The 14,629-nt window shown below is 34.7% G+C and overlaps 1 long non-coding RNA gene across 6 annotated transcripts; it reads left to right on the top strand.

Moving 5' to 3' along the window:
• The first annotated feature begins 4,775 nt into the window (after positions 1-4,775).
• On the top strand, positions 4,776-8,740 carry LOC113327632. Of its 6 annotated transcripts, none has more exons than XR_003349095.1 (10): positions 4,776-4,992; positions 5,139-5,908; positions 6,306-6,392; positions 6,625-6,757; positions 7,013-7,107; positions 7,228-7,290; positions 7,379-7,450; positions 7,536-7,653; positions 7,748-7,964; positions 8,566-8,740. It is a non-coding gene; the product is annotated as an uncharacterized LOC113327632 (long non-coding RNA). The 6 variants fall into 6 exon arrangements; XR_003349092.1 differs by having other exon boundaries at positions 7,536-7,599; XR_003349091.1 differs by lacking the exon at positions 7,379-7,450 and having other exon boundaries at positions 5,139-5,206; positions 5,735-5,908; positions 7,536-7,599.
• Positions 8,741-14,629: the final 5,889 nt, after the last annotated feature.

A 14,629-nucleotide genomic window follows, 5' to 3' on the forward strand; every position in this document is an offset into this window, starting at 1 on the left:
GCCACAGTCGGTCTAGATTAAAATTGACTATTTTTCCCTTCATGCATATCTGATGATATCATCTTCGCCGATATCCGAATGACACGTTCGAGCAGTCCATTCTGCATAAATTTTCGAGATCTATCTAATGATAGTAGTTTCGTATCTTATCACTGTTAGATTAATTCCTATAAATTAAAATTCATGTTAAACTAATCGAGTCATTAGCGACCAATTCGTTTCTTGACTGGTCTAATTGCGTTGACGAACTTGAGGGTCCTTACAATGTTCTAACAATCTCCCCCTTTGTCAATTTAAGTGACAAAACTATCAATACATGTGGAATACAAAAATAAATAAATTAACTTTTGTAGCTCATATTCCACATGCCTAATCTTCAACATTACTCGAAATCTTCGTCACTTTCAAGTACTCCAATGATCCCAAAGGTTGTAAGTTCGGCATCATCGTTGGAAATCCGTAGCTATAACAACGAGAAAACAAGAGTTCTCAATCATTGTTATACAGTGTCATAGTATCATTATAAAGTATCAAAGTTCAATTGTATCACAACTTCGACAACAATACTATGGTGATGTCTATCACTCCCCCTTAGTAAATACTCCATCTCACATGGAAACCACTCCCCCTTACATAATAATCCGAGAACCATATGTATTTGTAGTGTGAACTATATATTAATTCTCCCCCTTTTTTCAATAAAATTGGCAAAGGTACTAAAAAGGGATCCTAATGAAATTTTCGAAAGAGACATTTCATGACCAAAACAAAGCACACATCATCTTATTTAGATGCAATCATAAAGCCGAAGCTAAATGCATTCATGAAGGAGTTTATAAAGATACAAGATCACCCCTATAATATTCCATAGCCGCACTCCCCACAAAGATTTGGCAATTAAGCACAAGTTCAATTAAGAACTATCCCCCATAAAAATGTCATTCCCGAAAGAAAAACAAGAGCAACCTTAATTTTAAAATAAAATAAGGATTTATTTGGACATAACAAATCAAATACAAGTATGAATTTGAATCCAAAATCCTCAATTAAATTAACCGGAAATGCTCAACATAAGTGAACTTATGGAGACTCAAAAAATACTCAATTATATTAATCACAAGATAACCTATAATTAATCTAATCGTAAATGCACAACCATATTAACCACAAGAAAGTAAGCAATTTAATTGGTCTTGCTCGACATAAGAGAACTTACAGAGCAACAACTAAACAACCAAACAGAATGATTAATTTAGTTGAACATGCTCGACATAAAGTACCTCACGGAACAACAATAAGCCAAAAATTAACTCACTCGATAGAGCTCAACATAAGACACCTTATGGAGCAACACAATATATACAAAAATTGTGGATCAACACATGCGTATCGACAAGGATTCATTCTATCTTCCATCACCATTTGCACAATGACATATAATAGACATAATCCTTGTAAATAAAATATTTTAACCTATCTTCCACCAACAATTGACATAATAGGCTTAACTTTTGTATTTTTCAAATGTTGATTCATTCTTTATCAACACATGCGTATCGACATATAAAGTACTTAACTTTTGACAAGGTATGGGACATTCAAGTTCACGGACGCAAACACACATATCCTATAAAAATTGCAATATATAAAACCATAAAGATTAATACTGCAAAAATCATCTTCCAAACAAGTTTAGAATTTAAACCAATAAATCTAAAAAAAATGAAGATGAAAAAACGTTAGACATAGATATGTGTAATCACAATAATGACTATTCCAAACTCTAGTTATTTTTCTAAACAAAACAAGAAAATATAAGATTTACTATACAAACTAAACTTTAGAGAACATGATCTGAAAACGCTAAACCCGGTCAACAACTAGAGATTGAACGTGGACAATCTCCTCATTTGCTTTGTTCATTTCGTTTTTCAGAAAATCAAAATTCCTTGTTGCAATTCCAAGTTGTTCACGTACTATTTCAAAATCTCGAAGAAGATTTCCTACAAGTTGTGAGGACATCTGAACTGGTAGTTTGTTTTCATGATCAATGGCATGATAACATGTTATGAAAACAAGATTCTTGTGAAACTTAATAGTCTTCCCCTTCTTGACTTCATCATCTTTGTTACACGAGTCTATCGTGTGACCACCACTGACACCCATCCCCAAATACAAAATCCCCTTCTGTTCGGTCTCCCGAATCCGACGCTCAGTGTTCTCGTACCATTCGTTACCACCATCAATAATCGTATCCCCTTCCTCCATGTACTCCGATAAAGTCGATATGGTCTGATCCACCGGAGTACCGGCTTTGACTAAAATGATAACAGATCTAGGTTTTTGCAAAGATAATACGAAATCACGAGGCGAGTAATGACCTGTTAGTGGAAGATCTCCTTCTGATTTTGCTCGTTCGATTGTTTCGTCGACTTTGGAGGTGGTTCGGTTGTAGACTGAGATTGGGAACCCTTTTTCTGCTATGTTGAGTGCTAGGTTTTGGCCCATTACTGCTAGACCTGCTAGTCCGATTCGTGATAATCCTGCTGATGCTTCCATTTTTAGAGATGGAATCAGGAAATCGGAGATGAAATCAAGAAATGGACAATTGAGAAATGGAGATTTGGGTAAAGAGAGTGATTTTGGAGAGGGGATTGGGGGAAGAGATTTATTGGGGTTTTGATTGGGCGAGTGACGGACTCATCGAGGGAGTGAAAGGTCAGTGTGGTTGGAAAGGGTAGTCGTCGTTGGTTGGTTTCCATGGCTCTATCTGTTTAATGTTATGATATGGTACAACTAGGTGTAACAGAAATTCGGTGAGAACAATGATTTGGTTTTGTCTTACTACGCCTTGTTTGTTTTGAGCTGACTCGAAATCTGAATGTCATTAGGTCTGACTCGGAATGAATCAGATGCCTATCGTTCCGATGTCTTACCAGGGTCATCTGGTTCCGATGTTTTTTTTGTTTTTTTGATTCCGATGTTTGATTTCAAGATATTGCTAATCACCACAATGCAACATATATGTTTCAGCTCAATAAAAAAATTATAGTTTATAATTTTTATCTTTTTAATAAATTTACGCCAGATTCAGATATGATAAATCTAGTCAATTCATCAAGTCAGAAGAATTTGATCCATAACAAAGCTTCATAGGTACGAATTTAGCTTTATATCTTAGTCCGTATACACACATTGACGTCAACACTCGAAACCTTCATGTAACTTTACTCTTTGGCCACTCACAGAGAATTTTGTGTAACTTCGATCTTTGGCCCTTTATTATGCGGATAAATCATGAGTCAGATTCATCGAGTCAGACAAATTCCATCCTAACCAAAAAAAAAAAAGAAAACTTAATAGTCTTCCCCTTCTTGACTTCATCATCTTTGTTACCTACGTTCACTGTGCACACCAAAATGGTAGAACTTTTTGACCTTACAGAAATAAGTACCAAGAGATGACACATGAGTGTATATAAACAAGTTTCATGGAAAACCCTAAGAAAACTTGTATTCGTTCGTGTAGGTCAGGTGTTTGTGCACATGTGGTCACGAGTCTATCGTGTGACCAAGAGAATAGATGCCAAAATTAAATTTCTTTTTGAGAGCTCAAGAGGCAATTTAACCAAGGAATGAAATTCGTGTGTCATGAATAATAGTCGAGAACCAACTATTTGGAGGAAACTCTCAACAACAGGGAATTTTTCTCTAAAGAGGATGATCAGACAAATCTTCAGGAGAAGAACTGGAGCGAAGCTCAACATATTTTAAGATCAAAGCAAAAGAAGGAAAGAAAATATACAACCTTGACAGCATTCTCAAGACACACTTATTGAGACTATGAGCATCCTTCTTAAACTACAAGAAGAATGCTACATCGTGCATTAGTCACGTTGTGTTTAGATGACCATTTTGCTCATCAATATTGACTTCTTCTTTTTCTCCTTTAAGAGGATCTATAGAAAGATCACTTGACTTACTTAAGGAAGCTTTATCAAGAGAGGAGCAAGAAGTACATGAGCCAGCCACTTTCCTTGTTTGTTTGATGCTCATCCTGAGTTTGTTTATGCTGATCTTGAGCTATGAGACTTGATTATTGATATGAATGAAGTCTGGAGCAGAAGGCTTGGATCCACAATCCTTTTTAGAGAGAAAGAGAAGAACTCAGCTTTTCTTTCTTTCCTACGCCTTCTTCTCTTTTCAGAGTTAATTAAGAAGGCAGTTGCCCTTCTGTCATTGTTGGTGATTTTTGTTTCAAAAACACAATTTAGAAAAGTCTCATCACAAAATTTTCCTTGATCGTTGACTATTCCTTTTACTCCAACAATATGAGAGACAGGTTTAATAACTTCTCTTGACATCCATGCAAGAATGTTGTGAAGTTTTTCATTACTTAAACAAAAACGACATCTTCGCTAATGAGAATAGCGCGCTAAAAAACGAAAAACGCTAATCAGATTCTGATTAGCGTTTTTTTTATCCGTAGATTTAAGATGAGCTGTTGAAAACCTAATGGCTTAGAAAAAAGCGCTAATCTTAATAGCGCTCAGCGCTATTCTGAATAGCGTTTTTTAGCGCTAATCTTAATAGCGCTCAGAGCTATTCTGAATAGCGTTTTTTAGCGCTAATCAGAATAACGCTAAAAAACGCTATTCTGAATAGCTTTTCTACTATTCCACCACTAGACTTGCGATTCCATCTACAGTTCCGAATGCTGAGGTGGCGTGGAATACGGAAGATGGAACTCTTCCACGATAAGACTTGCTCTTAGGAGAGGAAAAAAGAACTCTCTACTTCTCTTCTCTTACCCTGCAACTTCATCCCTAAAGAATTAACTAAAGTCATGAAATTTAACCTTGATTCTTCATCTTTAAACCAGATCTGTAACTTTCTTTTAGGGTTTTTGATTGCATGATAAAATTGTTGATGTTTTTCTCTTTCTGTACAACAAAAAGGGTGAAACTCTTTCTTCATATCTACAGCAAAATGGGTAAAACTTTGTTACTCAATCTCTTCTCAATTTTTCTTAAATCATTCCTTTAGTTTAACTGCACCGTTTGCAGGTTTTTTATTTTAGGGATTTTTTTATTTCAGGGTTTGTTATTAAGGTCTATCTCATTCTCTTAATTTTTGTAGGTGGTAGTGGTTATGCTGGTCGTGGAGCTGGTGGTGCAATCTGATACTATAGAGAATCGAATTAAAGGGTTTGTAATAATTAGTTTCAGTGTTTTCTAACTGACGAGAAAGAGGAATATTTTGTCATAAGATTTTGATTTAGCAGTTTTTTTTTTTTTTGTTAAGCTACTGGTTTCCTCTATAAGCAAATCTTAAAGTTCAGATCTTTCGAGTTGCAGTTGCAACATAGTTTTGGATTTAATTGAAGAATCAATTGATTTAGTTCTTTAATAAAAATCAATTTGGGGGTTTTCATCAAATGAAACCATGGATTTCTGTAGGTGGGGATTTGTATGATTTTTTTTTGTTTAAATCTGTTTTGCTTACCAGTTGACTGATATCTATGGGGATGGATTTTTGTTTAAATCCGTTTTGATGTTCTTAATTTTGTCAGCTTAGTTACTGGAAATTTTATTAGGGTTCTTGAATGAGGCCAATGGATTATGGGTTTAACTTGGATTTGTTTATAGTCTGCTGCAACTACTCTATTTTAAGATTGTGGTTTCCCATCCAAACGCTTTGGTTTGGGGGATTAATGATTTTGTTGGGTTTGATAGGTGCTTATAAGTGGTTTGATAAGTGCTTATAAGTACGTTTCTGAGTTATGGTGGAAGAAGCAATCCGATGTGATGAGGTTTTTGCAGAGGTGAGGTGCTGGGAGCCAACATCCTTCGATTTTCCGTTTTACCCGTTCTGGTAAGGCTAGACGTTTGGGTTAAAAGTCCAATAAGGTAATTGAAAGTCTTAAATCTTGGCTTTATTTTGTTGTTTTTAGTTGGAATCAGTTTATTCGTTGAATACATTGTTTGGTATTTGTGATTTCCATGAAGTCTTAAATGGATAAAATGCCCCTTGCTCTGTTTTTCTACCATGTTTGAATAGTGTCAGGTATATGTTCGTATAATTATGGCCGTTAGACCTCAAAAATGTTAAATAACGAGTTATTACTTATTAGTTGTATATAAATCTAAGGTTCCTAGACAAGTTCGAGTAAGAATTGTGTCGTCGGGTTATGTTTGATTTTGCAATGCATATTGTGTTGGTTAATTTTGCAATTCATGGAAGTCCAGGTTCTGTAATTATGTACTATTGTAATGTTCTAATCATCTGATTTCTGTAACCAAACAGGTTCTCAATGATGCCTTCTTATATATGACACCAAGCCTAAGCTTACTAGTCATGGCGAGCTCTATAATGAAGGGAAAGTGTTTTGAGGTATAAATTATGTCAATTCTAAGGATCATTTGTTTGAGCTCATAAAAACCAATCTAGTCATACTAATTACAATTGTCTTGTTGTGAATACATGTGACGAAGAGAGAATTAGATGCTGGTCGAGACAAGCTCTACAGATTATCTTTCAATAAATGTATAACTAAAAAAATATGTTTAACCAGTTCTTAAGGATAATTCACTTATCCTCTTATGTCGATGTGTGGTTCTTGCAGGCGATTAGCTGTAGAAATCATGGAGACAGAATTAGACAAATGAACCTGATTATATTTAAGAGAAAACACGCTTGTCGTGAGCCTGTATAGTGTTGTAAATGGTGTTGATGGAATTGAACCAACAATATTCGAGGTAAAGCTCATAAATCATTCGCATTACCACAATGTAGTTTACTTATTCTTCTGTAGTTAATTATGAAGCTTTTATTATATGCTTATTCTTTATTTTCTTTCTGATCACCATGAATAAAGTAAAGTATGCTTAATTAGTGTGAAGAGGTATGTTGCTCTTGGCTCTATTGAGGGGATACCATTTTATCCATCATATTTATATGCTTTTGTGTTTGTTTTAGTTTGGGGAAGTACTTACCGTTACTTGATTGTGCAGAGTCGAAAGTTGTTGATCTTGAAGTTGCAAGGGCGCAAGCTGAATCTGAAGTGATGACTGCAGAGAATAGAACGTAGATTTAAATGGCTCCTAAGGTTAGCATTCTTAGTGATCTCTTATAGTTTCCTGCAGTAGTCATAAGACGCCTAACCTTCGGAGTCTTTCAGACAGAAACTTATAAAATAAACTCTTATCTATGATGATGATTTTGCCAGATTCAGGTGCAGGTGGCAAATGTCTATTGTTTGGCCATAATAGGAGGAAGAAAACTTCTACGGGTCAGTATAATATATAACATAACTTGTCTTTTTTCATTGTACATCTGCCTAAAAAGCGATGGGTTGATTTACTTATCTGCTTAATCAGATCTCAAATTTGGTAGCACATCCTAGTCTGGGTTAGCTGATCTTATTCATGTGAGGAAAACTTCTGTAGGAGGTACAAGGATAATTAGGTGTCTACGTGCCAGTGAGCATTGTGGTATTTCGTAGCTCTCTAACTTTTTTTTTATTATTCTTTTTAGTGTATGTCTTGATTCTGTTTACTTCATGGGTGTATTAATGGCTAAGGAGAGCAAGACGTTGCTGGTATGAATTGCGTCTCTGTTATTAAAGTTCAATGATCTCACTCCCTTTTCATAGGTGTAACTGTAATTTCTTTGAGTGTTATTTTCAAGTTATTTCTTTTGATTCATGCTTTGAATTTCGTTTGATTCGGTTTGGTTTTGTTCTGCAGCTGAATACAAGTGATTGAATGAGTAATATGGAAGTGGATAACCACCTGATGAACACCAATAGTGATTCCATGAACATATAGATCCTGGTGCAATCGGCAATCTCTTTGAGTTCTCCAACTCGTTGAAAGTAAAGACGGAGGTTATGTACTTCGTGCTGATGAAGATGTGGGTAGGGAAGGTCTAATTTGTGCAGTTAGATTCCTCAAAGATCTACTGGTATACCATCACCATCACTGTTACCTTTTTTTATTACATTTAAACAAGAACTGTTACCTGATTTGAAGTCCTGATGGTATTACTTTGTTATTAATAAAGTTCTTAGAGTTCTTTTTTATTATTACTATTATCTATTTGTGTTTCCGTTATATCATTTGCATACTGAAATCACTTTTATTTATTAATTAACTAGATTGAAAAGGTGGATATCAGTATTGGAACATAAAAATCATTCCAAATTGTCAGGAATATCTTTTACCATGACAAATCTAGTTAGAGCAGATGTTTTACAATGTCAAGATTCAAATGACATTATTTTCCTATTTAACCCATAATATATCTAACATTGTTAGTGAGGATCTTTTTTTTTCATCTTAAGATTGAGTCACCAAGGCTGCCTCCAGTTTGCATAAACCTATACTGCTCAGTAATATGTATCCCGAAAACTTAGATTCTTAAAACGATAAGGAGATAATGGGAGATGTCTTTTTGTCTTGAATTTACTTGTGCTAGTATTATTCAAATTGCATCCTAGTATATTCAGTGATTTTTTCACACTTGTTTTATGCTTCAACGATGTTGACACCTTTGTTTGTTGTAGGTGTGCTGTTCTGGAATTGTTGGCTCAGTTCATCATCTGGCAGAATTCAGGACTTACATGTATGACTTATATGGATTTAGGACTTCATTAATTAGTTTCTTTTGTGATATTGAACCTAAGTGTAAACTGATTTCAGTTATGAATTTTGCAACAAATACAATGATTTTTATTTAAATAGCCATTTGAATTTAGAAATCCAAGTTTTATTTTAGGGTAATCTGAATTTATTGCAGATATATTTCATCCCTGTCAGAAACATTACAGTCAGTCAGATCTGATTTAGAATTCAGCTGAATCAGCTTTGGAATTCATCTGAATTTCTATTTTTTTTTTATATCATGAAACTAAATCTACGACGTTATCCAGCTGTCATAAACTAGCGACAACTGGATAGTAACTTAATTTGAGTCAACTTGAAAGTGTTCCAGAAAAAGACAGTAAATCAACGGCACTTTGAACAACACCTTAGTAGTGTCGTATAACTGCCTAAAATGACATTTCCAGACTATCTTAAAACGGCTTTTTTCCACTAGTGTTTATTTACGCAATAATAGCAGTTAAAAAGATTGTTCTTTACCGTTATCGTGTGAGTAGGTTTATAAGGAGAAAAATCCTTGTTTCCAGAATCATCATAAGATGCAGAAGGTTTCTTGCATGAAGAATTATCATTAGCTTTAAGAAAATTGATTTTGCTAGTTTTTGGAGAGAGTATTCCTTTATAGCCCAGACCATGTATATCACGATGTTCTTTACATGCTCCAATCATAGAAAATAATTTTATGGAGATAGAATTAAATCTATTCAGATTCTCTTCCAGAGTCTTCACCTTTTCGAGAGCAGCACAAAAATCAGTCTCTAAAGATTTTTCATAGGCAAGAAGACTAAGCTCTTTGCCATTAAAACATTTTCGTTGAGAGTCATATCTTGCTTCAGATTCTGCAAGTTTTTCTTTCAATACGAAGAGATTTTGCAGAAGATTATCACATTCAGACTTTTTCAAGCGTACATCTTCTTCACGATCTTTAACAATATATTATAAGATTTTATATCCACAATCATATCCCTTAACGAGTTTTCTCAATTACCTGTTTTCCTGACAAAGAGGAGCCATGTATTCACTCAAGCACGTTGTTGACTTCCTTTCCTTTAAGTCACGGTCAAACAACTTGATATACTGCGAGACTTCCTCATCAAGACTTTGTCCTTCTTATGAATCACTATCGTCCGAAAGATCATCCAACTGTTCATCAAGAGATTTTTCCCAGTTAAATGCAGATTCAGACAAAGGACCAGGAACAGAGTCTTTCTTTAAAGCTTCAGGACTTTCAAACTCATGAGGGTGACTCTAAGCTGATGTTGCGTTGACGGAGATATTCTCATTTTCCATAGAGTTAGATCGCTACAAACACATACTTATAAGGTCTTGAACGTGTTTGCCTGCTCTGATACCAATTGAAAAAGCAGGGGTCTAACAACCACACCCAATATTTCACTTAGCAATCTGTATGGACAAACTCCAATATACTTTTAAGAGAATCAATAAGACACTATCTATAAAAATTATATCAAAGAGTTTTATCTCTCTTTCTCAAGCAAATAGAAATCTGCGAGTCTAATTGAATACAAGAGAAATCACTTGAACGGTACCAAAGACCAATGTTCAAGGATCAATCAATTTCAATCAACAACCAAAGTTCGGATTTCCAATTGATTGAATCAAACACACAACCTGTGATATTTCAATTATATAACAAAATATAATGTGGAATAGAAATAACACAAACACCAGAATTTTGTTAACGAGGAAACTGCAAATGCACAAAAACCGCGTGACCTAGTCCAGATTGAAAACCACACTGTATTAAGACGCTACAGACACTAGGCTACTACAAACTAAATTCGATCTGGACTGTAGTTGAACCCCAATCAATCTCACACTGATTCAAGGTACAGTTGCGCTCCTTACGTCTCTGATCCCAACAGAATACTACGCACTTGATTCTCTTAGCTGATCTCACCCAAAACTAAGAGTTGCTACGACCCAAAGTCGAAGACTTTAATAAACAAATATGTATCACACAGAAAAGTATACAATAATATATAAATCTGTTTCCCACAAAAATACCTACAAGTTTTGTTCCGTTTATTGATAAACAAGGTGAACATGAACCAATTGATAACTCGGCCTTATATTCCCGAAGAACAACCTAGTATTATCAATCACCTCACAATTATCTTAATCGACACGGCGAAAGAAGATATTTTGGAATCACAAACGATGAGACGAAGATGTTTGTGACTACTTTTATATCTTGTCTATCGGAGATATTAATCTCAAGCCAATCGTTATGATTGTGCTCAACACGATACAATCAACAAGATCAGATCACACAACTACGAGAAAGTAGTATCAGTCTGGCTTCACAATCCCAATGAAGTCTTTAAGTCGTTAACCTGGTTTTCAAGAAGAAATGTAAGGTTAAAGGAGAATCGACTCTAGATAATACAACTAGTATCACACGGAAGGTGTGGGGATTAGGTTTCCTAGTTGCTAGAGTTATCCCTTTTATAGTCTTTCAAATCAGGGTTTGCAATCAATGTTAGCTTAGTAACAAAGCATTCAATATTCACCATTAGATGAAAACCTGATTAGATTCAAGCTAATATATTTCAACCGTTGGATCGAAAACTTAGTTTGTTACACACAAATTAAATGTACTATTTTGGGTTTATGTAACCATACCCAAACATGAACATTTTTTGGTTCAATAATTGTCAACCAAATGGTTAGCCATATTAGCACTTTCATATCAACCATATTCTTCTTCACCATAACTAGTTCAAATGACTCAAATGAACTAGTTAGATAGTTATTCAATTGCAAGGAAATCTTATGTAACTACACAAGACACAATCGAAGCAAAAACAATTTGATTCACTGGAATCGTTCATGAACTTTATAGCCACGGTTTGCATTTTGCATTCCTTAGATTTTATAAATATAATTTCACAAACAATCTTTTTGAGATATAACCAACTCAAGTTCGCGGACTTAAGTTCCCGGAAGGATCTCTCAAACTCCAGCATAATTTCTCGGGTTGAGAACTTCCGCTAGTTCGCGGACTGGGTTTGCGGAATTAGCTCACGCCACTTATTCAGGTTCTCTTGATCAATAAAGTTCGAAAACTTCAGTTCAAAGAAAATGACTTATATATATATATATGTGTTACCACACAATGCTTATATACACCATTGGTTATATAATCTAAACTCTTATTTCAATCATTTAAACATTCTTAGAGGACTTTATATAGTTGTTATTCACAAACCATTTCTCGTCAAAGCAATTTTTAAAGTGATTGAAACATAACATGACTTTCTTCACTAGGTAAAGATGAACTTGGCCAAAGTGAAAGCTTACCAACACATATTTCGAGAAATAGATAGGCGAGATAAATTCAGCTCGAAATAGCAAATGTGTATAATCAAAGTCTATATAGCAAAACGACTTTGTCTCAAAATAGGAGATATAGTAGATAGACTTTTGAGTGATATACAAGTTCAAGTCTCCAAATACCTTTTAGACGATGAAGTTCCACCAGTTCCTTGAGTAGTCCTTCGTCTTGTATGATGATTTCCATGGATTTCTTGAGCTCAACTACACTTTCTATCCTAGTCCGGGACTTTAGATATAGTAGACTAGAAATCAAGACTTATAGTTTTGATCACTAACATTGACAAACATGCTTAAGACAGCAACGCATGCGAGTTCGACCGAGCAATGCTCTAACACTAAATAATGATGTCGATCTACGCAACCAATCAATCAAATCTATCAAAGTGTTAGAGCATAGCTCGGTTGAACCCACCAAGAGTTGGTATGTCAAGTAGGGTTATCATATTTTAGTGAACCAAAACTCATTTAAAGAGTCGCTTGATTATTTACTATGGTCAACTTCGTATAGGTTATCTAGAAAGTTATTAGGATATGAGACATACAAGTATTGCTCGAAGACTTGAAAAATGTAAAGAAGTAAAGAACTACAATGGCGACATTATCCTTCCTCTTGAGGTTAGTAATATTTTGACTTGAACTGTTTCATTCCTAACGTATCTTTCAAGTCGTGCTATATTGAAAACATAACTGTAAAGCTGTGAATGACTATACTAGAGTTGTGAGATTGATTGGGATTCAACTACAGTCCAGACCGAAGTTAGTTTGGAGTAGACTAGTGTCTGTAGCGGCTTAATACTATGTGTGTTCAATCTGGACTAGGTCCCGGGATTTTTCTGCATTTGCAGTTTCCTCGTTAATAAAATTCTGGTGTCTGTGTTATTTATTTTCCGCATTATATTTTGTTATATAATTGAAATATCACAGGTTGTGCGTTGTTCAATCAATTAGAATATCCGACCTTTTGGTTGTTGATTTAAATTGATTGACACTTGGATATTGGTCTTTGGTACCATCCAAGTTATCTCTTTAGTATTTGATAAAGACTCGCGGATTTCTATTTGCTTGAGTATATATAACAAATCGAGAGGTTGAGATATAAACTCTTTGATATAATTTTTATCTAGATTGAGTCTGACTGTCTAGTTGATTCTCTAGAAAGTATATTTGAGTATGTCCATACAGATTGCTTAGCAAAATATTGGGTGTGGTTGTTGTACCCCGGCGTTTTCAGAGTGAAAAAAGTTCAAGTCAATATTATTAACCTCAAGTGGAAGGATGATGTCGTTGTTGTAGTTCGTTCCTTCTTCGCATTCTTCAGTTCTTCAGAGTAATACTTGTATTCTCAACATTCCTAGACATTCTAGTCTTACCTAAATGAAGTTGGATGTAGTATTTAATCAAGCGACTCTAGATGAGTTTTGATACTAAAATATTGCAATCAAACTTGACATACCAACGCTTGGTGAGTTCAACCGAGCTATGCTCTAACAAAAGTGAGCTCATATAACTTGATTTGTGGTGTCTTCATATATAATATATTAGGATTCTTAATATAGATGGTAAGGCGCCACTGATTCTACCAAAATTCACATGCGATAAAAAAATATGCACATGCATGATCTACCATGTGTGTATATACCGTCGGGCCGCAGGTGTTTCATCGGTTAATTAGACTGCAAATCATCTAAAATACTGAATGAGACTTGACTAGCCTGTTCTTTCATTGGTTATGATAGAAGTTGGAAGATACATTAAGAAAAAACCATTGAATTTGACCGGGTACATCGAAAAGGCTACCTTTTGCTAAGTATCATGTAATTTTTCTTTTTGTTTATAAGTGATAAGTGCATAATTCATATGATTTTAGTATCCATTCCACACTTGTTTTATCTATTATTCTTGCATGTATTCGTATTATTACTCTCTTTTTTTTATCTTATTTTCCTCTAATAGGTGAATCATCCACAAAAGAGCTACAAAGTGCTGAAAAGAGCTAGTAATAGAAGTATTCCAAGTGTCCAAGTCCAAGAGAAGTGGAAGAAAAGCGACGAAAAGGAGCAAAACGCTCAAAATCAAGGGAAGGGACAAAGATCGATCTTAACTCATTCAGATTAAGGATTTCTCAACATCATCTTGAATATAATTGAAATATAAAAATAATGCAAAAATAATGAGGTCATTCCGAGTTCGGATGAAGAAGTTGTGGCCAAAACAAGCTTTTATTGAATACCGAAGACAGTAAAGTTCGCGGACGGGTTTCATATTTTAATTCTGAAACTTTCTGCTGGAATTTGAAGTTTGAGGACTGGGTTTGCGAACTTATCAAGTAGGAAACGTTTATTAATACCTTGGAAAGCCTAAGGGCACGTTTGGATTCGTTATTTCATATTTTTGGGACGGGTTCTTAAACCGAACTAAATACTTGGAGACCAAAAAATGTAAACCTATATAAAGGTATTAGGTTATGTGAAATCATATCATCGAATCACATATTATACTTTTGTTCTTCATTAATATTTTAGGGTTTACCCCTTTAGGGAGAAACCGGGTAATTGTATAATCATGAGTATCTAAATCCTTTGTTGATTGGGATGAATTCAATGTTCT

Source organism: Papaver somniferum, unplaced genomic scaffold, assembly GCF_003573695.1.
Source record: "Papaver somniferum cultivar HN1 unplaced genomic scaffold, ASM357369v1 unplaced-scaffold_107, whole genome shotgun sequence".
In the NCBI taxonomy this organism is placed as follows: Eukaryota; Viridiplantae; Streptophyta; class Magnoliopsida; order Ranunculales; family Papaveraceae; genus Papaver; species Papaver somniferum.